Source organism: Electrophorus electricus, chromosome 24, assembly GCF_041902795.1.
Source record: "Electrophorus electricus isolate QZ-2024a chromosome 24, ASM4190279v1, whole genome shotgun sequence".
NCBI classification, from domain to species: Eukaryota; Metazoa; Chordata; class Actinopteri; order Gymnotiformes; family Gymnotidae; genus Electrophorus; species Electrophorus electricus.
In genome coordinates this window covers 4,117,499-4,141,319 of record NC_137520.1, presented here as the reverse complement: position 1 = coordinate 4,141,319, position 23,821 = coordinate 4,117,499, and the positions used below count along the sequence as shown (strand labels likewise).

Here is a 23,821-nt window from a genome sequence, read left to right as displayed (position 1 = left end):
ACTTGCTGTCCGGACAGCACAGTCCCTTGCAGTCTTCAAATGCAGACTGAAGACCCATATATTTGCAGAATATTTAAAGGACAACTGACACTGCTCCCATATTAACTGACTAATTTAGTACTTATTGTAGGGTATTGTTTATGTTGCTTAACAAATTCTAGCACTTATTGTTTATAGCACTTATCATTGTTTAAGATAGACCTTATGTATTTTGCACTTCTTGGTATCAGCATTCATCCCTGTATTCTACAGTATTCTAGTTCATTGGTATGTTTGATTCTAACCTACTTACTAGGATATAGTCTATGAGTAAATGACAGCACTTTTGTAAGTCGCTCTGGATAAGAGCATTTGGTAAATGTTGTAAATGTAAATGTAAATATACATAAAGATATTATGTAGCAAACAGCAATGGTTCACTCAAAATCAGATAAATTACAGGGCTGCTCCAGAAGAAATGGATGAACATTTCCATTAACATTTACTTTTACATTTATAGCATTTGGCAAATGCTCTTATCCAGAGCGACTTACAAAGTGCTTTTTTATTTATTCATAGAATGACACTATAAATGTGCAAACAATATACATACATACATATACACAATATTGTTTCTATTACTTCATATTCTTCTTGCTACCAGTTAAACTCGATGCCCTCACATCGATGTAAATCACCTATACTAATCAACACTGAACCCTATACCCTACACACTCCTCTCACCCACCAGGGTAACATCCTGAAGTGACACAGGGGAACACCACTGAAACATTCCAGTAGAGTCAAGCTGCACCTCGTCCTTCTCCAGACAACCAGTGCACTGCTGCTGTTGCTTCTCGGTTAGCCCCAGTTCACACTCCAGCAGATGAAGAGACTGTAAAAGGAGTTGAAGGGATCATCTACAGTGCTGGTGGCCTTGCAGCGGCAACATTTGTGGTAGAAGGTGTTGATGGTGGGTGGAGAGATGAACTTGTTTGTCCAAGACTGTGAGACAGTTACCATAGCAGACTATCACACAGCTGGTCAGGACACTGTATTGTAGTCCTGAGGTGCTAAGAAAAGATGGAGGCATGTTCGCTCATCTCATCACACACAGGAAGTGAAGACACGGCTGGGCTCTGCATGATTTTTTCATAGCTGTATTAAGGTCTGGTTTTAGAGTCTTACATAATAAAGGAGAAGTGTAGCCACAAATGCTAATGCTGCTAACAAAAAATGAAACTTTATGAAAACATTGTTACTCAATTACATTCACTGTTCTTCACATTAACATGTTTGGACAGTTATTGGTTCTGGATTATCAGTGAAAATAATCATAATCAACATTAATTCAGGCATTATGAAGGTTTCTATTTCTAAATGGATGTGACATGATGATCAAACTTAGATACACCTCGTATTTAGTCAGTAGTTCAGTAATAATAATGCAGTAGTTCTGTAATAATGCAGTCTGGAATATTTGAATTTGAAAGGTTCACACCTAGGTGAAACTTTCCCACCCAACCCATTATACCTCACTCACACCACCCAGCCTAACACTTGTTGCTTGCATCCACCAAGCTTCCTATAGCAGTAATCTAATCCAAAGCTTTTCAGTGAATTTGAATGTTTTCTGTGCTAGTTCAGGCATCAAACTGAGAGAACAGGCAAAGCAGTAATGGTGCTGACCATGGTATAGGCAGACAGATGGGGGTAAGCAGGGCTGGCTGCACATTCCCTTAACATGAGTTAGCCCTCTTAGCGCTTCCACCTACTTCCCCCAACAGCTTTGCTGTCGCCATGTTTTTAACAGAAATAACACACTGGTTTTGAGACTGTCCAGTTTTAGAATGTTCTAGAATATTTCTGTGACATCACGCTTAGCCTGTTGGCATGGCTACACTATTCTAAAAACACCTTCCAAAACACAGCAAACTGTTTGATGATACACATCCTCTCACCTGCATCACAGGGTCTAATGAGTGAATACCAAAGGAATGAATATGAAAGGAATAATTTCCTGAAAACCACAAATGGGAACAAAGAAAACAGCATCAAAGAACAACCCCCCCCCCCAAAAAAAAATAAAAATACAGATGTACAGTGATGGTTTTATAATATTAGAGGGGGAAAGGGAGTAAATCAAACAAAAAGAAAGCATTGGATTATACTAGAAAACAGTCCTCAAGATTACCTCAAATTCCAAAATGTAGTTAATTGCCAAAAAACAACAAAAAAGTGTGTGGTTTTTTTTCCTATCTGCTTTTAAAAAGACTGACAACTTGACCTTAAAAAGCTGTCCAGAGAACAGGAAAGGAGGGATGGGAGAAAATAAAAAGTAAAAATTATCAATGTACACTAGGTTAAATGTAATCCTTTTGCACTCCCTCCTCATTGACATAATGGTACATCCCGCTGGATATTTGCCTTAGCAAGTATAATGTTTCCGTTGTGGAGGCGGCAAAGGGGTACCCATATCTGTACTTACTTATAGCACTGCTAGTTCCAGGCCTGGCCATACACTCAATAAGTGGGCATTTGCCAGGCTTTGGGCATGTATTGGCCCATATGCTGCCCATTCCCTTAGGACTGGCTCCACTGGCCATACAGAGGAGCAGCATAACCTGGGTTACTCTGCTGTAGGAGGAGAAAGGACAAAGGAAGACTCTGAGAACAGGTTTTAGTAAACAGTGCGTTCAGGGTCTGAGATAATAAACACAGGTTAGCACAGCATCTCCCAAAGCCACAGAGAGACAAGCACACAGGTCACTGAAGGGTTCAGTGGTTACACACCAGAAAGCATAATGGGAAACACTGGGCTGAGACCTTTTGAACTTTACTCATCAGATAACTGCCAGGGCCTTGGTCAAGCCTATTAGAGCAAGAAACACATGAACAGTGCAGGTGGTCAGAATTGCCAGGTCGAATGCTGAAAAACTACACCTGAACTGAAAACAACTACTGTTCAAGCTGAAAGAAAGGAAATGTAGTTAATGTTTCTTTCTGAGAATTTAGCTCAGAAATTTGAAGTAGCTTGCATTTTTGTTTGTTTGTTTGTGTGTGTGTGTTGGTGGGGGACGGCCTGCTGAGGTTGTGCCTTTAGAAGAACAGTTCTGAAAAGGGCTCATTCTTGTAGTTGGACTTGGGGGCAGGAGGCTTCCTGGTGGCCCAGTTAGTTCTGATCTTCTGGCCTCCTAGCCGTTGGCCGTTCATCTGCTGAATGGCATTGTCTAAGTCCTATCAGAGATGGAAGAGGAGCTAATACTCTCAAGCCAATTAAATTATATCATATTACAAAAGTAAAATAACATTCATATTTTTGCTTTTCCATGTTGTCTGTTTTTTTTCTTTTATTTTCTACTGTATTTTTCTGTAAAAGAATTTGTAAATTTGTAAAAAATTGTGTTCCACACTATAGCAGGAGTGTCAGACTCAGCTTGTAGGATGACACAGCATGGCAGTGTTTACCTTGCACTAACCCAATTCAATCTTAACTCAAATCTTAGCTCAGAAATGACAGGTGTCTACACTAGTCCAGAAGCCCTGCTGCTATGCAGATTAAACATTTTCCCCATTTGCAGCACAGTCGCACAAACCAATGAGCTGATGCGCTGACTCAGGAGAGTTGGGAGTAGAGAAAGCCTGATTCTGAGCAGGGTAGTCAGCACCAGCACTGGAGTTCAAACACCCCCTCACACATTCCACACAGTGAGTGATAAATGAGGAAAACGTTAACATCTGCTGTGCTGAGCCCTTCCAAGACCTGTCCATGTCTCTGCACTACACATCTCCTCAACCATTTGTTGATGAAGGAGATGCAGCTGTATCTTTTAAACTTCCCAGTGACCATGTCCTTCACCACGTGAGCATCACTACATCACAACATACACAGTGAGCAACAGATGCAAGGAAGGGGAAAGCCATGAAACACTAATACTCCGCATTACTTAGAAGACTAAAAACTATTGAAACTGAACAGCTTGCATGCAGTTCTGAAACTGAACCGCTTGCATGCGATTCTGAAATACTGAACAGCTCACTCATGATATTTTCCCAAAAGGAGCAAAGGCTGCTTTGACATCATCTGTGGAGAATTCTGGGCTCAGAACACAACAAAGAAATGGAAGTGATCTGTTATGGGAGCAAGAGCAAAATACATAAACAGTGCCATTAAAGTTCCTGCAGAAGTGTTCTTTTACAAGCAAGGCAACTTCCTAATGGGACAGTCTAGTTAATGTTCCTATTGGGACACTGTACATAACTTAGCCCTTTACAGATGCATGCTAGCACTTACTGCTTGTGTCTTTCTTCTGACTGCTAGGCATCAAGGCCCAATTGACTTTCATGTCCTGTAAGGAGCACAGAAGAGAAACAATAAAACCATTAAGAGTGAAAATTCACACATAAAAGAAAATGTCATCCAACTTACTTAGTGTGATAATAACGTGTGTCTCTGAACATAGAAACTGGCAAGGAAAAAAACAAAACAAACAAACAAAAAAAAAATTAAAAAAAATTAAAAGAAATCGAAAAAAGGAAAGGTTTCACTCAAGCCATCAAAAATGAACTTAAAAAACTAAACAATTGATTCATTTAAAAACAATCTGTTAAATATTGCTAGGAGTAAAAAATCTCTAAATAGAGACTTTACAACAGAGTGACATTATCAACTTGTATTACTTCTCAAATGGTTCTTCATTACCTGTTGAGGATAAAATATTTGCCAAAGTGTTTCTGAAGAAGGCCTGGTGGGGGCACAGAATGATGCAGAGTAATGAAAGGTGTAGCAGAGGACTGAACACAGGTACAGTATGTCAACAGGAATGACTCGAATTGCAAATGCTCCTCCCAAAAGACCTAAGGACCTGTCTCAGACCTAAAGGACACAGGTGTCTTTATCCTGTAAGCTTTTATGAGTGGGTAATGCTTTTAGATCAGCAGCTTATCCTTGCCACCAATTACACCAACCAGAGGAATGTGTGATGGCGAGGCATACAGAAGTAACTGATGTCACAGATAAGCCAGCCAACTGGGTCCCCTTCTGGAGGACAGGATGACAAAGCACCTCTCACTCCCACTGCCCCATGACCCACCAGGCCACAGGCATCTGCAGTGTTGACTGGTCAACCTCTACAGTTTTCCTCAGACTGGTGTGCTCCAATTGGTGAGAAATTAAAACAAAACAAAAGAACAGAAAAGAAAGAAAAAAGAGGGTTGGGGGTCAATATCCACACACTATGTCACATGCTTGCTGTGAGGTTGCATTCATTGAATTTTGCTGAATTTTCACGAGTCCAGTTTGGCAGAGTTATATAATAATAAAATACATTTTAAAAAGATTCAAAATGGCAAGGCACATACTACACCGTAGCTGCTGTTACATTATAAAACCACAGTGGCTTTGCAAAGAAAGGTTCTGCCACAAACATTTTTAACAAGGCAGATGGCACAAATAAGCATCTCTGTGTACTCTTTTGCTCTGCAAAGCCTTTACCGGTATCAACAATGATGGCAAGTGACAATGGATTCCATTAATGGATGTGAGGCAACATCACCCAATCAGGAGCAAAAACAGCTACTTGTGAGGTAGTAAGTAATAAGATGGTTTCTACAGTCACTGAGGGCTTCCCTATTGCTTGTGCCAAGTTGAACTCATTTCTGAGTGTTTGCAGATAATCTCAGGAGCTCACGAACACTGGTGAGAGATGAAGTGCTGCAAAGTCATATCGAGCATTCAATACAAATTAGATTCACATCACTTACCTGTTGAAGGGGGAAAAAGTATTTTTATTCAATATTAAAAAAAACCTATTACAATTATTTTGTTGAGTGGTGAAGATTCAGATGTAAACCAGCTCTGAAGATAATCTAAATTATGAAACAAACCAGAATTGAAAGGTATGGTGCTGAACCCATAGGCCACACCAAAAGTACAATCAGAACTGTTTCATTACAGGTTATTTGAATCTGTAAAGAATACATTTCAATGGTCAGCCTTATTCTTTCAGTCACACCAAATAGTTCCAACCTCTGCCATTTCTACAAATTCTACTGAACTCCACTGAATAAGGAAAGGAAGTGAAGGTCTTTGTGAGAATGACCCAAACACAGTTTACCCTGATTCTTTCAGTTCCAAGGAAGTGAGGTCTAGACCAGGTATTGATCCTCGTCTCCCGGTTGAGGTAGACTGGAATGCCAGAGTTGTGGAATGTCATTATCCACCTGTCAGGAAGAAGCTTTGTAGGTGGACATCCACAACCTACACAAAAAACCTAAACCATACATGACCATTTACTGATCATGTGATGCCACATGCACTACCACCACCCATCATCATAGATATGTACCAGCAAATGGATTCAAGTCTAAATTACAGTAGCATAAATCCCCCATTGAAATCACACATTACACAGAGGGCTAATGTGTGCCAGGGTCTTAACCTTGGTCATCTTGGGCTGCACCCCTAGTTCGCCATTAGACTGGTGGTCACTGTCTGCTGCATACTTGTCCTCGGTCAGATGCATCTTCTTGCGTCAAAGTCATCCTGGAAAAGAGAGCAGGTTAGTGACAAGCCCACCCCAGCCACCCAGCCAATCAGAGGGCAGGTAAATGTTGCCCCACCCCAGCCAATCAGGCATGGATGACATGATTTTTTTTTTGTCTGATTGTTTGTTGATTGACACCCTGACCCCACACTGATACTACACGTGTGAGAGTGTAAGGCTCTTGGATTATCATGCAATGGTTTTGAATGATGATCTTTTCATGTGTTAATGACAAGCAATCAAAGAGACAGTCAGAGTATCAGCACATTACAGCACAGTGTAGTACGGAACTGAAACACTGTTTTAGATTACAGAAATGGCGGTGGATGGGGCAATGCTGACAAAATCAATTTGGTGCTAATTAACCACTCAGCAGTTAATAACAGAAACATTTCACACACCTCATATGAATAACTGAGGTTTTCCTTGTTTACCTGCTCCCATTGAACAATCATCTTGGATGTGAACTCACTCGTCTCTCCATCTTCTGCTTCCAGAATGTTCTCACTGAAATCCTCCAGCTTGTCCAGCATGGCAAACTCAACCTTGTTCTCTTAATCAGCCTCAGAATCTTCACCCTTCCTATCCAGGCCTGAGCTCCCTGCAACTGGGCTGGCATGCCCCGCCCCCTGTTTGTCAGCGTGATTCACCTGTCTGTTCTCTAGCTCCACACCCCATCCTATCTGCCCTACCCCTGTGTACAGCAACTTCCTGTCCTTGCCCTTGCTGCTGTTGCCACAGAAGCTTATGCTGATCTTCAAGTCCCACTGCTGCCAAGTTGCCATTGTTGAGCCCGTAAGTAAGGCCCTTAACCCCCATTTGCTCAAACTGTACTAAGATGTGATTGTAAGTCACTTTAGATAAAAACATCAGCTAAATGCCTTAAAATGTAAAGTATTTCTGGAGATTTGCCTCACATCTTACTAAAGACTAACTAAAAGATAACTGCCCAAAACCACACACAAGAATGTCACATGGCTCAAAAATGCTCATGTGTACATCATAGAGTGTTGAATATGCTAAGCTGTTGTTTTCATTAATGTAGACAGCTTTTTAGAATCAATGTCAAAATTATTGGAAATTACAATTCACTCAGCTTAAACCTTGCCTGTATCTAAGCACTGTCCATCTTCAAGTGACAAGTCTCCTGCCAGAGCTGGAAAGGTCAAATGAGAGGAGAGCACTGTTTCATTACTGCCACATTTTCACCAAAGCTAACTGCCTTAGCAGAGCAAGGCACAACCACAGTTATATAAATCAGTCGCCAACAAAAGATCTGCTTTTCAGACCACAACAGACCAAAGTTGTTCATTGATATCTAGTGTATTGTACATAAGACGGTGTAAAACTGAACTATAATGTCTGGAGTGACCCAGGCCAAAATAACAAACAAATCCACATTAGAAACAAAAAACACTAACAAGGTAATAAAAACAGGGAAAAGAGGCTTAGCATTCCATTAGACATATTAACAACATAAAACATAAGGGAGTAGAGATGTTTTCAGAATGATTTGCATACATGGCAAAGGATCCTGGGTAGACTTCAGCAGACCTCAGTGTAAGATATGTTATCTCTCCAGCAGGCTTAGGATCATATAGAAAAACAATCTTCTTCAGGATAAGGTCAAGAGAAGTCTTCTCTTGAAATGTGATGGTAACGGGTTCCAACTGGTGAGGGTATTGAAGATCAGTTTGCATATGTTGACTAATGTATGGTTTGGATGTAATGGTGGCAAATGCAAACATTAATATGTAAAAGAAGGTGGGCTAAATACATAATCATGTTGACAAATGTATAAAAATGTGGGTTCTTTGTATGATTGTTAGACATTCTCCAGAGGGTGCTTCAATAATGCTTGTTAAAGTTAACCTGCAATAAAAAGACAGGGCCAGCTATTCTCTTGTACTAATTCTGAAGTCTGCATCTTTATTTTAGATTTGAATGTTTAACTTTAAGACTATCTGGCTGGGGATTTAGGGACAACACTAACTAAGCCTACGCAGACAAAAGAAAATACACACACAACTACACTTACTCCCTAAGAGGAAAACACAGATCAAACCCATCCCTACTTACCAGTGAACAGACAACAAAAGGAACAAAGTGGAATATGCACAAATATACAACTGCAAACTAACTATAAAGGCGAAGACCAGAGCAAAGACACAACTGGAAGCAAAAGGCCAACACCTGGTCAACTATCATGGACTTTCTAACAAAGTTCTCTCTAGCTTCTTTCTCACTGCACTTCCTCTTTCTTTTATTCCTCCTTGGGGCGGGTGGAGTCTTGTCTCATGATTGGCTACAAACGCAGTAGTGGAATGTGCAACTGGATCTGGACACAACCAGACTCCACACACACACACACACACTAAACTGACACAGGATATAAAAAGTTATGTCAGTTTGACAATTACTGTTAAGATATTGCATTCCTGTAACTGTTATTTTGACACATATCAACTGACACATATTTTTGATCTTACCAGTAACTGGAGACAACAAAGCTGTTTTGTGGCAAATAGACAGGTTGGTGGATATTCAAACATCTAGCCGATTGTACGCAAGGAAACCACTCAGTAGAATAGCTATGTCACATTTATGCCACTCTTGTTAACTGTTCAGAGTATTGTTAAATGATAAGCTGAATAATGTACAAATTAAATATTTTTTGACAAAAGGAGTACAAATTTAAATGGCATGGCTCAACCTACAAGAGTCTTCAGATACTTGTTCACAAAAACATCAATAAGCCCTCCAGTAAGACGGATTTCTATGAATATATATGATACAGTGTAACAGAACGAAGTTTAATGAAATATCATATATTGAACATCACAGTAAACACAACGCACAGGGCTACACAAGTGTATTTGCAGTCTTATCAAATAATCCATGCCCGGCTATTACAGCAGCACAGTACGGTTCTTATGTTTATATACCATCACCAAAAACTATAATCAGAAATTCACCACCATTTCACAACTTGCCAGTTTGTGCATTGTAAGCACCTTGACTTGTCATGGTTGCAAAGGGACAGTTGGAAAGAGACAGAGTGTTTTAACAAAAAATGTCTATAGATTTTTCCAGTCCATCAATCACTTTGTTTAATCTTCACCTAACCTCAGCCACCTTTTTCACCTTTCACATCTTCATGAAATAGTGCACAGAGTCAGAATATAATTTGTTAATGGCAGGTGGTTTCTGCATCCACCTTGCTTCACGTCAAACTGGCGAGACTGTGCTCGGACCTGGAATTGCTGTTTGTGGCTATATTTTCATTTGTGTTTGGGGAAACGTCTCTCTCTCCCTCTCCCTCTCTCTCTCTCTCTCTCTCTCTCTCTCTCTGAGTTTTAACATAACAGAAGGTAAAAGTGTATTTACTACATAATATTAAGGATGAAATATTTGAGTTTCAAATAGCAAACAAAAATAAAATGATACATCTGTATTTCTGTAAAACTTCTTAGTCCTGAGCACAGAAATGAGAAATACTCATGGCATCCTGTTTGTGTTGTGCTGGCTAGCCCAGAATCCTGAACCTTGTGCCTCCAACAAATCTGTAATATTGCACATGGCAGAACAGGAAATGAACCTGAAGTAAACAGGAAACTAAGGATAATGAGAGCATCGGGGGACCTCAGTACAGAATTGTGTAGTGGGCCTTTATTGTTACTAAGAGACAGGAAGAGAGAATGAGGGAGAAAGAAAAAGGCACATGAGAGTATTATCTGATGCTCAGACTTTTGTCATGAGCTGTACCAGAAGCCTTTGACATTCTCAGGATGGTACATTCTATTATCATGATTTTCAACTGAGAAACACAAAAAAACATTGTCTTGTCATTATATTTTTACGTTAAACCTCATGCATTTTATCTCATGCATCACAAAACTCACTTTTCAAGAAATCAGACTCTGTGGTCTTGCCACAATACGTTCAAAGCCAAGACTGGCCCAAAATAATAGTTCAAGAGTGGTGCACTCACAAACACATGCTGGTACTGAGTTAAAAAAAATCAACATATGTTATTAAATCACAACATACATTATTCCTCTATTTCCTTGTAAAAATATGTGTTGACTGCTTGTAAAAGAAAAGCTCTTTCAATGGAACCTTCCAAAGATTTGGGGCCCCTTCGGCTCTCCACTGCCACTTGATCAAAAACTATGACCTATATGGATGGAAAAAGAGCAAAACTCTATACTGAAGGCTAACGTCTTTTCTGCTACTCATTCATTCTCACCCCTCTGTAATAACGCAGAGTCGTCAAGCTACACATGATTATGAAAAAGCATGTAAAGCAATGTGAAACTGAACATCCTGCATACTTCTCTCATTCCTAAATTGTGCTCTTGGTGCATATATATTTTTATTCAGAGACTAACGATAAGCCTTTACCAAACAAAAATGCATGAGAAACAATAAGCAAAATACCAAATGAACACAAGGCAAAGTTAAAGCAAATGATTCTTGAACCATCTAGACAAATATTTTAAAACAAACAAATGCTATCCAAAGCATGCTCAGGCTCTGTCTATGTAAATTTTACAAATACAGCTCATATCTGCATAGATTAGTGTTGAATAAAGTTGATATATATTAGTGTGTATATATATATATATATATATATATATATATATATATATATATATATATATATATATATATATATATATATATATATATATATATATATATATATTAGTAGTATATATATTGTGTGGTGGCCCTTATTGATCATTGTATGTCAGTAGAAGTAAGAAAGCTGAGCTCAATTATAATCAAATAATTTCTGAGACATTTAGAATTAGCGGATGTTTGTATTGTGAAATGTCATTGGAAGATGCAGAGGCAGGCAGTATGTTTTCTGTTTGGTCTTTTATTGATTCAGAGTGCACTTTCACAGAACTGGACATACAACAACAGCTCTAAAACTACCAAGAGGGACACTGGGGTGACTACGGGAAACACAAATCACAGCACAGCCAAAAGGAGGGTCCAATTACACAATAGATAAACAGTAAAATTATGACAGAAAAGCTTAACAATAAATAATAAACAACAATACAAACCCCACAAAGCATCCAAAGAGGCCCAATGAGTCCCCACATTGTTGTTAACTACCTTCAGTGGAAAGTACCTGAAGCATGCACAAAAGAATTGCTAAATGTGGCTAGATGACATACCCCAGTTTGCATATATGTGTCGTAATTGTGCCATATTTTCAGTCACATGGTGTCAGCCCTTTACATCTGCTTACTTCTTTTCTACTATCTGTGCTCACATATACTGTATTTTAATATAGCAGAATTCCCAGCAAATCTGTTCTCATTTATTCTTATTTATATATATATATTTGTTTCTGTTGTCAGATAATGGGTAGAGTATCAACTAGTGAATGAAACGACAGCAGTTAACACTACGTAACCAGCAGTCAACAACTGCTTGCCATAAGTTGCTGCTCTGCACCAAACATTATTTGAACATCGTTTGATAAAATTACCACATATGTTTTAAATTTAACGGCTGTGCCATGATTTTGGCTATATTTATTTTCAGTAAAATTATTACTTAGAAAGAAAATTAGAAGCAACAGAATGTTTTTCTCATTTTTTTCCTCTCAGTACACGGAGTGATAATGGTCAAAAAGTTCAAATTAAATAGTTTAAACTAAATTAAAGGAGGAGCAAACACTACAGCAGATTAGTAATTGGTCCTTGGCAACACTGCACATGCGCAGCTCATTCATGTATCTGTCAGCTGCGTACTAAACATGCCTCTCTGCCTTTCAATGAAAAGAGCAGATACAGAGAGATGCTTTTTCTTGAAGAAAAAAAAAGTCATTAAAGTGGTCTGTAAAGTTGCTAATTCTAGCGAAAATTGCTAAGTTGGCAACATTGCACATGTCTGATACACCTACAACTGCTACATAGGACACAACACCCTGCTTTGCCAGACCCTACAAACAGTGAACAGGTCTGATTTCCATTTGTAATTTCAGAGAGGATTTTGACCCTTTCTACTTTTTTAAATTAAGCAAATCTTAATTTAAAAAGAGAATATGCCTTGCAAATATTCCAGCTTTGATTTTGCTCAAGTAGCTAACTAGTTACTTCTCGAACACTAGATGTGTAGCATATAGTCTTTATACTCACAGGCCAATGAGTGCTTGTGCCAATACTCATGCCTGTGTAGTGTTCATTTAAACCTACAGAGGGCAGTGTTCTGTGTAGATACTGTGCATGCCCCAAAAAGTCAATCTCTCCCGCAGAAAAACACATGTCCCAACTTGACCCGAGTGCTCAAGGCACACCTATTGTAAATAAGCAACCAACAATAACTGGTAATAATTGCCAGGTATGTTTTTACAGACAGACTACTGAACTTGGCAGAAGCACACATTTATCTCCCTCTCAAGACAGACATTATATTGATGGTTCAGCATGTCCTTAACTAACCCTGGCAGATGTTTTGCAGTGTTGCCTATGCATGTAGGTGAAAGGTAAGGCAAGTATGAACTACTACAGCACCCTCTCAGTGAGGAACCTGTTAGTTGTCCATTCTGTGCACCTCCGTGAGTAAGCAGGTATGCTGACTTATTCCCACAGATCTGCACTATCAAGTTCTTCAGTGGTCTACAGATCATGCAGTGCTACTCTCTTGTGGTAGGAGAAGTTTGATTGTTATTATGGAAAAGCCTCACATTCATTAAAGGCTAGAGTTAGAGTTAGGGTCATGTACCACTCAAATGATAAAATGATACCTGTTGACTAATGCACTATGACTTGAGAGAAAAGCTCTCCTTTAAAAGAAGAACCTGCAGTTCACAGTCCATTTAGTCCTTTGCTGATCTGTGTGGATTTCTATTTGAAGTTACTGTAAAAACAATCATTTTTACCAGCTGTCATGGTTCCAAACATGTAACCTGTCCCAGAGCAGAGTTACAAATTGCTCCAGTCAGTCACTTTGTGGTGGTTATGAGATGATGAACTGTCACTGAGTATTTGTTTGGCAGCAGTAACACCTGTGGAGTGCACTGAGCCAAAACAAGCAACTCATTCTCTGTGTGTGTTTCTGAAAACGCCAGTTTAGGACCCAGCTCTCTCAGAATATGGTCTCTGCTCGGAAATGATTCAATGGTGTATGCAGGAAGTGGTTAGTGCAGATGGAGAGGTACATCCCCTCTTCTCAAAGTCTTTCAGTTCTTACACACATGAAAAGGTGCTCTCCCAGGACAGGAATACATGCATACATGCAAAGACACACGCACACACACACAAACACACACACACCTAGATTGTTTGACCTAGATTGCCCTCATCTGAACAGGGGATGGGGGCAGTGTTGTTCCACCTCCCCACCCCGTCAATGGTTTGAACTGCTGCCAAATAGAACAGAGCAACTGAAACTTTTACTGCCTGCCCCTTTGTTGCAACAGGAAGAGAAAGAGGGAACAAATTTGTATGAGAGCAGGAAAAAAGGAAGAAAATTTTAAGCTCAAAACAAATTCATAGCATTCGCATAAGGATAAGGATTTCCTCCTCTGTGTTTTTTTGTGGTCTCTTCATTTTGAGAGCCTAGTGCGAAGGAGTCATTGAAGCACTACAGGTTTGTTTGGATAGGATGGTTGAACTCTGGATCACTACAGGAGAGAAATACAGAAATCTATTGATAACAAAGGGAATGTGACGTCATGCATTCCCTTTGTTGAATGCATGCCCAGGCTGACCTGGACAGTGCCTGAGCACAAACATGCAGGAGAAATATGGATGTGTTCCTTATAATGCTGCACATGTGACACTGTTTTCATCTGCTGGCTGTAATCTCATTCCTGTACCAGCAAAGACCCATGAAGGGTTTTATTTCAGTCACTTCCGCTTTCTTGGTAAAGAAAATCAAGAAGCCATTGCAGTTGCCTTGGTGGTTTGTGGTTTAATCTTCAGGAATTTTTGCTCCAGTTGTTTGAGCACATTTGTTTGGTCTTGTTTCAGATGCAAAGAATGTTCTCTATCTGAGGAGGTTAAGAATTGTAGAAATGTACATGAAGATAAACAGATGACAGTCTTTGGCTGTACTTTGGCTTGTCCTCTGCTTCTGCACTCCTTCGTCGTGTTTTCCAGGATGGTGCGTAATCCCAAGCGTCAGTGGACAAGCCTCAAGATGCGTGGAGCTGGAGCCGGATACCTCAAACTCCCTGGGACAGATGCCAAATGTTGACAAAAGCCGTGAATGATTTCACAGGGGTGAACAGCTGAACGGGACTACCACTCTCTCTCCATTTGGATCACATGATGGACCCTTAAAACCACTGATAGCAGAGTCAGTTTTTGGCACAAAGGTAAGAGGAATGGAGTATTACCCAGTCCTTAGGACCTCAGCATTTTTCTTCCAGTAGCCCACTTTACTAATGGGTTGCATTGTTTTTAGTTTCTAAAGAGATAAGTAACAGTAACCCATGTCAGGCTGGCTGAGGTATATCTTTTTCTGTCCTCCTGAAGTATGAGATTGTCTGAGATTGTTATGGACTCTCTTCTCTCTGTCCCTTGTAGTAAAGAGTACTGTGACTTCAAGTTATTTCTGCTTGAATCACAAATAGTCACTTTTCTTGCTCTCTGCCTTCTGTTTGTCCTAACTCCTTCTTTACTAGCATTCTTTCTTTCTTTCTTTCTTTCTTTCTTTCTTTCTTTCTTTCTCTCTCTCTCTCTCTCTATTCTCTCTCTCTCTGTTTGTCTCGTTGGCTCGGCGACTGTGTTGAAGTGAGCAGGGAGAGGATGCAGGCTCACGGTAAGGCAGGCAAAGCCCAGACTGCTTTTTGTTAGGTTTTCTCTCAGTCCCTTGTTGAAGTGCGTTTGGTTAAAGCCTATTTTTCTCGGCCTTCCTGCTAGGAACAATATATGTGTAAGTCTCCTGCACCTGCAGCCATGACTACATCTGCTTCTCCTTCAGAAATGTTTCCTCCATTGAATACCATCATCCAGCTATTTAAATATATATATTTGAAGCGTTAGCACTTCTAATGTTAACCACTTGACTTCAGGAACCCTTCCAATACTTTCCAATAGATTTCTTTCCTGGCCTCTCCTCTCCTTCTCACAATCATCTTCCTCCTGCAAATGTGTTTGCTTGTGGCCATGGTTTACATTCCACTGTTTATACATTGCTGACTGACCATATAACTAACCATAACCTTAACCATAAACCTTTACCTAACCTTAAACCTAAACTATTTCTAGATAGAAAACATTTGTAATGGGATAATACATTAAAGTTTGATGTCTACTTTTTTGCTCTCAAAACAAAGTAATTTCTGTTTTATCAGCTGTAAAGCAAAAGACCACTGCTGTTGCCCTCCGATAACAGAAGAGCTGTCATTGTATCTTTCATTGTAAATTTGCGGAAGCTTTCTTGCTCGTTCTTGTTCTTTCAGAGACTTACCCTACTTGGTTGTATCGTTCTGGTGTATGCATACACAAAATGTGCAATATGAAAGGAATTAATTTTATGGATACAACATTAAGTTATGAAGACTTGATTCTACATCACTTTATATTATACAATATTATACACATGAACTACCTGATTGTGACAACATTTGTGAATGAATTGGAATGTCCAAAAAAAAGGTTCAAAGTCAAATAAGTAAAAGTTTCCACAATAACAATGCCTTATGCAATAACATTTCAAAATGTACAAGCTTTTACGTCAGATCATTCTAAAGGTATTCTTAACAAACCTTTGTTGATGCTGCATATTAAATATTTATTATGAATTACACCAGATTCTGTTTCAAAGGGGGATATGTTCAAGATGGTGCTGGTTTGCCACATGTTTATGTGGTACTGTACTCAGTTCTTTTGACTTTGACTCTGTTCAAAAGTTACGAACCATTATATTGCGCTCACATATAATCTCTCATCCCCCTGCTTCTGACAAAACTCAAAAACAGGCCTTGGTTAATTATGAAGCTAAACTGAAACTATGTCTAATTTGCAGAGCCATGTAAGGGTTCTTCTTTTACTATGACATTTTTGCTGTAATGTGAGTTAGCAGGAGGCATGTTTGCTGTTTTTCATGTTTCACAGTCTAGATCCTGTGAAAGACTCAGTATCTATGTTTGTTTAGCACAGAGACAGAGAGCTGAAGAAAGAGAGAAAGGGAGAGAAAGAGCGAGGGAGGGAAAGAGGGTGGGTGGGAGAGAGGGAGGGGAGAAAGAGAAGTATGTCCTCCTCGTTCTCCTCAGATGAACTTATGTTGCTTCATAGTTTTTTTTCCCTCTCTCTCCATTTGGCCCACTTCCTGCATTTACTGTACTGCTGACAATTAGCTGCTCTGTACGGTGACCTGCTGCACCACATTAGCCAGCAGGAAGTCTTTCTTTAGAGAAGGCGGAGGAGTTTAATCCTGCACTCACACGCAACACTGAACAGACCAAAATTCAGCTTGGAGGAAATGAAAGAGCACTATAGAAGATATGTAAAGAAAGAGAGTAACTGGTATAAATGGGGATACACAGAAGTAGTGGAAATGTTCATAATTCATATAGAGTGTTGGAACAGCAGTGTTTTACCAAAAAAAGTTGATGTTTGTGCCCTAGTTTGGTTACACTCAGTATCTTATTACTTAACACCACATATAGCTAGCTGTATTGAGGGTAAAGATAGTTTGTTAATCTAGAGTCTGTGTGCCAATAAGATGAAGCTAAGGTCTTATCTTTGAATGTAGACTGTTAACTGCAACCCTCCATTGCATGTGTGATAGAGTCAACCAAGGTCAAGCCTAGCCCTGCTTCCTGTTTTGGGGGCTGCTATTTTCGCAATAACGACAGTGTTCTTGGTTGTGAACATGATGACACAATGATTCAATGCATACACACTATTCCTTCATCACATGCCATGAGTATCAAGCAAAGAAAAGGTCAGCAGAGCAAGCACCACCCAGATCTACTCACACCTAACTGAGTTTTCCCCATACCTAACTCAGTCAAGGCTTTGTTGTTAATGCTGGCTGAACAGGAGAATCTGTAACAGTCACCTGTTTTTTTAAGAGAAACTTTTGTCATGTATAGGCTTGTATCTAAATCTTTCAGCAAGACGTGCATCAAGTTGACAGATCTGTGTGTTTACCTTGTGCCACTGTGTGACCAGATGCCATGACTGCCGAGTCTTTTGATCGCTGAGTAACACAGGCGGCTGATTGGGTGAACACCATCAGAGGAGTTCACTTTTTCATCTTCAAATTATCCAAATGACTGCCAGATTAAACTTTTCATATCTCACTGGTGTGGCACAAAATAATTCCTTTATCTTGATATCTGGAAGGATCTTAGCTAAATTAACTCTTTAAGCAGATATATATTGGTATTTTAAAGATGAAATGAAGCACTGATCAAGTGTTATTACAATGTTTGTAAACTTTACCCCAAATAATTGTTCTCTTGTCTTGTCCAGAAACTGGAAATAAGTAAGTAACACTGAAGTACTATACTGTGTTATCCTTCAACCCTTTCTATGTACTGTATTCTATGTATTTTTTATGTTTATTCTTTTTACAATTTACCCAAATACATCATCACATAGCTATGTTACATGCTTAGATAATTTTTTATCAAATTATAAGAATTTTATTTCTGTATGTTTAATTAAATCTCCCAATTAACTAGAGATATCTGAAAATGGCTATTCAACCTCATTAATTTTGGAATCATAGAATATATTGTATATATTATATCTATTTAAATGAAAGCCAATAAAAGATTTCCAAATTTTTTGTCCAAAAAGAAAGTCCAAAACTGGTTTATTCTGACAAATTCCTCCAGTCACACTGGTGTAGTCAGTATTTTTCTTTTTAAATATTTCCAAATAATACCAAAATAAGTGAATATAACAATAGAAAAATATGAAATTTGAGAGCCATACTCACACCACTTTTAGCTCCTCCCCCACAGGCGGAGCAACACTCACACACCTCTGCAAACAGCCGATTTAGTTCTTCCCACATACACCCCTTTTGTGGAGTCAGACACATGGTCGTGCTCTCTAAGCAGATATGATCATAATGAGAATACTAACTCAGCCAGAGCTCTGGATGCTTGCATTGACACCATTTTGTTTCCTCTCTGTCGTTGTGGGCGGAACATTATAATGAAAACCTCCTGAGTCCTGGGAGCGGCTGCTTTCTCCCTCAGACTGTTAAATGGCGAACTTTCCACAGGGATGCTGTGTTGGAATGAGTTCAGTTTCTGGGAAAGTGAACATACGCTCTAAGCAGGAAATCAAAAGGTTTTTCTGTGACACCATGCCAACCATGATGCAGATCAGAACTGTAATGTTTAGCATTCCCTTCAAAAATGCCTCCAGGAAAAGCATATTCCCTTCCACACTACCATTCCTTTTTACTGCTGTATAAGGACCTATTACTTATGATCAGGTGTATTCTACTAGTGCAGTAGGCTGTTTTTTTCAGGCTACAGGACTGACATGAACTGGGATATTCCAAAAAAAAAGAAAAAAAGAAAGACTATTCATGGAGTTCAAGTCCCATTAAGTTTTCCAATAGTTTACACACAACATACATTATTGGGTACATTTTTGTTGGATTATTTTCACATTGAATGAAAGCCATGACATTTCCTCTTTCAAAAAAAAACATTTTATTTGTAATTCCTCATTTTGAACTGTAACTCCTTATAATGCATCTTAATTCTTAATTCTAGTATTTGTATTAATATAAGAAAAAGAGGTGGAATAAACATAAAAATTAGTGGCTGACTTTCAGGATTTTCCCCTCTGTGTGGGATTTAACGGTGGTGCTTTAATTCTGTATTTGTTACACTAAAATACTTGTCTCATTGCAGGTGTGAAAGGTCCTGCCACTGCTGCCTTTAGGGCTGAGGTAGTAGACTGAGTAGTTGTGGAGCTGCGTCTGCTCCCTGGGAGACAACTACACAATCTACTGTCTTTCCTAAGGAGACAGGCAAATCAGCCAGAAATACATTGAATCAAGATGACGTCTTTATGTCTGAGGATACAGTTTAAAAAATATAGCTATTTCAAATGACACAGAGTGTAAAAAAAAATAACACACACACACACACACACACACACACACACACACACACACACACGCGCACACACACACACACATACACACAAATAACACAAGTGAGCTCAATTTAATTCTGTAGGACACGTCTTTGTTTGTTTTTTTCTTTTTGTTTACAGTTTACACATGTAGCTTTTGTGCATTTAAGGCACAGTTTTGTGCATCATAACACCATGCTTGTGCAGGAGGCTGAAGACTGCAAAGGATACAAACTTAAAGGGAAGAGCTTTGGTGCCTTGCCGTGGTGAGGTAGTAGGTTGTATAGTTTGGTGGAAGGGGTCAAGCCCTATTTAGGTGATAACTATACAGTCTATTGCCTTCCTTGGCGCACCAGCTGACTGCAACCACAGAAACCACATCAGTGGTGAGGTCTTCACTGACATGTTACTAATGATTGGATAGTCTGGAGCTAATTAATTCCTAACAGTGTTTTTCTTGCAAAAGTGTTAACACTTTCTCATTGCCTTTATTAAGTTGTCACACACTTGTTCTAAACAGTTATGTCTGGATTAACAGTCTATATAATGTGATGTATAAATGCATATATACATGTCAGTTTAAGATGTACTTGTAAGTGTTTGAAATAAACAGTATTTACAGGTGAATTTACAGTATGTATGTTTATTGAAAACCTCTTGTTAACACCTGTCCTTTGGTTAAAACCAGGTCAGTTATGAAAGAAGTCAAAATAAGACAACACTATCTACTATGGTGGATTACATTTGCATGGAATGTACAATGGACTATAAGATCTTTGGGTTCTTGAAAAGTGCTATATAAATTCCATTTATTATTATTATTATTGTTGTTGTTGTTGTTGTTGTTTAGGTACAGCTATAAAGTAGGTGTACTTAATAAAGTGATCGCTTAGTGTAAATATCAGCATCTGTGTGTCATCATGTGTACAATTTTAAGACAGTTTTCATCCATGTAGAGTCAGTAGCAAGCATGGATTAAGGACACCAAAGACAAGTATTTGTTAGAGAGGTGAGAGAAGTGTGCATTTCTATAGTACTTAAAACACAGAGACCCGCCTGCAGAAAAAATGCCTGAAAACATCCTTACTGTACAGTAAGAATGTACTGTATTTCCATTACAAGGCCATTTTCAAAAAAATAGAAGTGTACTGTTTGGTTTTGTTATTTCTAGTAAACAGGAGAAATTAATCCAGTCCATGTGTTCTATGCTTACGCCTCTGTGGCTCATATAGAACCAATACAATAGCAAAACCATGCCATTTTTTTTTGTTGTTGTTTGTTTTGTTTTGCTTTGTTTTGTTTTTGTCGTTATTAGTGATTAAGATTATTCATTTAAATAACTTGTGTTGTTTGATAAAATAATTTGTTTTGTGGCATACACTTAATGTTTAAGTTTTAGCTTTTTGCTAACAAAATGCAAGCTTCTGTTTATTACGTTTTTGGAAATATAACTTTAAAAAGTATTCAAACAAATCAGATAAAGTTTAAGATAAACATACTTTTAAAATGTGCCTAGATAATGGTCAGGGCCTGGAAGGACCCAATTGTACTTTTAGTATTTGATGAGACACATCCTAATTTGTGGACTCCATTTGGTTTTATCTTTTTGCAACTATAGTGCAGCATATTTGCAGAAACTTCATCCCACTGTTTCAAAACCTTACACACAATGTAAAATCTAGCAAAGCAAACTGCTGATTCACAACGTCAACTTGTTAAAAATGAAACTTTGTCTTCAAAAATCCAAATAAATCAAATGCATAATGCGGATTTGATTTTATTCACCATTCCTTAATGAACCACAGCCATTGTGCCTGAAGCCTTGAATGATGAACTCTCTTTGTTTAACATCTTTATCCAAACTTGAGGGCCTGCTTATCATATCAGTACATTGACTATACAACACAGTAAACAAGTCTGAAAGCCTCTGGATTTGTTTTGTTTCTGCACTGCATTACCATTCCCGTAATGGTTGATTACACATATAGAACTATATTGTTTTTATGATTGTTAGTGTTTAGTGCTATTTGTGTATCACAGTAGTGACTGGAGCATTGTGTTTTAGTGGCAGAACGTTTTTCATGACATCATAGGGTTAACCATCATTTAGACATCATGACATAAAACATGACTCTGTGATGAAATGTGCTTATTATAATGATTAAATAATTTAGAACATCTACAGTTTGGGTGCATCAGGAGAATATTGTCTAAAGGTTTGCCAAAAGAAAGTTCCTTTTTGTAACTGCAAAAATCCTTTAAATGTAATATGTAATATGTCCATTCCTTCCTCTCTTCACAATTTTGTGAGAGGACAGTCCTCTCACAAAATTGTGAAGGGAGTGAGGAATGGACCCGTGTGTACTCAGTAATGCAAAACATACTAAAATCTTTACAAGGTTTGTCAAAGTTAACCCTTTAAAGAAAGTTAAAACACATGTAAGAAAGTATAAAAGTATAACATATTATTCATTTTTAAATCATATTAATGTTTTCCTTTTCATCTCGCTAGACACCAATTTTGAGGACTTATGGATAACAAATAAATTGCAAACAGCTGTTATCAGCCTAAATCACGTTACCTTATATAATAAATACAAACTGTAGATAGGAAAGGTGATTGTTATAATTGCTGCTTTCAATTTAAAAAATGGCAAATGAATAAAATTACAGTCAGGTTTTTATAAGCATTCTCTGTGTTAGCAAATGCGACACAAGTGTTCTCTGATGTTTCACTGAGGAGTCTGTGTTAGATGCCCCAGTGTTAGTAAACCATGGAGATGTTGATACAGAACCTCGGTTGAAGATCATTATCTCTTTTATGCCAGGCATGTTTGACCGGAGTGTTTGACTGAGAGACCCTGCCAGAGGTGTGCAGGCCTCCCAGAAGAATATAAATGCAGCACAGGTGGATGAAGCAGACCATGAAAACATGGAGATGCATGGAGGAGCCACGCATGATCAGAAGCCAGCTGCAGCACAACAGTGCCCCTTCCTGGCCAGCTCCTTATATTAAAAAAGAGGAGAACAGCTTTTCAGGGAACATTCATTAGAACTGTTCAGATGTTTCAGACTGGCTGACAAAACATTTCTAATATGGTTTTAAGATCTTCAGAAACATTTGAGATCAGCATTATTTTACCAAAGTGAAAATCTCACTGCTCCACAAATGTGCACTTGCCTTCTGCCTTTGTAGTGTTTTTCTATATATTGATGATTTTACTTTTTGTTTTAATTATCAGCAGCTGCAGCAGCCACAACAACAACAATGAGAATGACAACAGCAACAACAATAACAACAACAACAACAACAATAATTCACCATCCCTCAAGATCATTTTTCAAACCAAACAAAACCACCAAATTTTCTAAAAATAAAAAATGTATTTTTATTTTTTTTTACTTTACTGATATGGTTTTATTCCCTGTACGTGATTAAACAGTAACTGCGGATAAAGCAGTCTTTCTCAAAATAACTGGGAGGAGGTTTGGTCTAAGGATTTGAGAGCCATAAAATATGTTTGTTTGAATTTGAATAATTTTGAACATTTTATGAGAATGTGTGATAATTTAAAGAAGCTGACAATAAACAAATGTTCTTCAGCATGTATGTGTCATTTTTAATCTAGGGTTTTGGTTTTCACCAGGTTTGACTGCAGAATAGAATTGCTGCACAGACAGTATTTTTTTGCAATGACCAACGTTTCACACGTCAGACATATACATTTCATCACCATATGTTTGAGGAGACACTAATAAAATGCAAATAAAGCCATGAAAAAACATTTGCTTTCTTTTAGTAATATGTTGGAGATAACAATTAGAATTGAGTGTTACACACAACTGTTGAGCACAGAGATCATTTTAAATCAATTTCATTGAATTAAGTATAAGGTTAGTTGGAAATGTTGCCAGCTTTAAGGACACATCTAGCCACCAAGAATGTTAGGTCTATGCAGAAAAGAACAATGATAGATAGATAGATAGATAGATAGATAGATAGATAGATAGATAGATAGATAGATAGATAGATAGATAGATAGATAGATAGATAGATAGATAGATAGATAGATAGATTCAAACAAAGTCCTTATGTCAAGGAAACCTTTTTGCTGTGCTTGTAAATCATTAACACTTCGGTTGAAATGACTTTTTTTTCAAGACACATATGCTTTGCATATGTGTGTGTGTGTGTGTGTGTGTGTGTGTGTG

At 38.3% G+C, this 23,821-nt stretch overlaps 2 long non-coding RNA genes across 2 annotated transcripts; one reads left to right on the top strand and one right to left on the bottom strand.

The window, feature by feature from the left end:
- Window positions 1–420: 420 nt before the first annotated feature.
- On the bottom strand, window positions 421–9,583 carry LOC145653600 (uncharacterized). Its single transcript, XR_014119814.1, has 4 exons — window positions 8,046–9,583; window positions 6,959–7,680; window positions 6,420–6,523; window positions 421–6,201 (listed from the first exon to the last, which is right to left on the bottom strand). It is a non-coding gene; the product is annotated as an uncharacterized LOC145653600 (long non-coding RNA).
- Window positions 9,584–11,301: 1,718 nt separating this feature from the next.
- On the top strand, window positions 11,302–23,215 carry LOC113588816 (uncharacterized). Its single transcript, XR_014119771.1, has 2 exons — window positions 11,302–14,868; window positions 22,438–23,215. It is a non-coding gene; the product is annotated as an uncharacterized LOC113588816 (long non-coding RNA).
- Window positions 23,216–23,821: the final 606 nt, after the last annotated feature.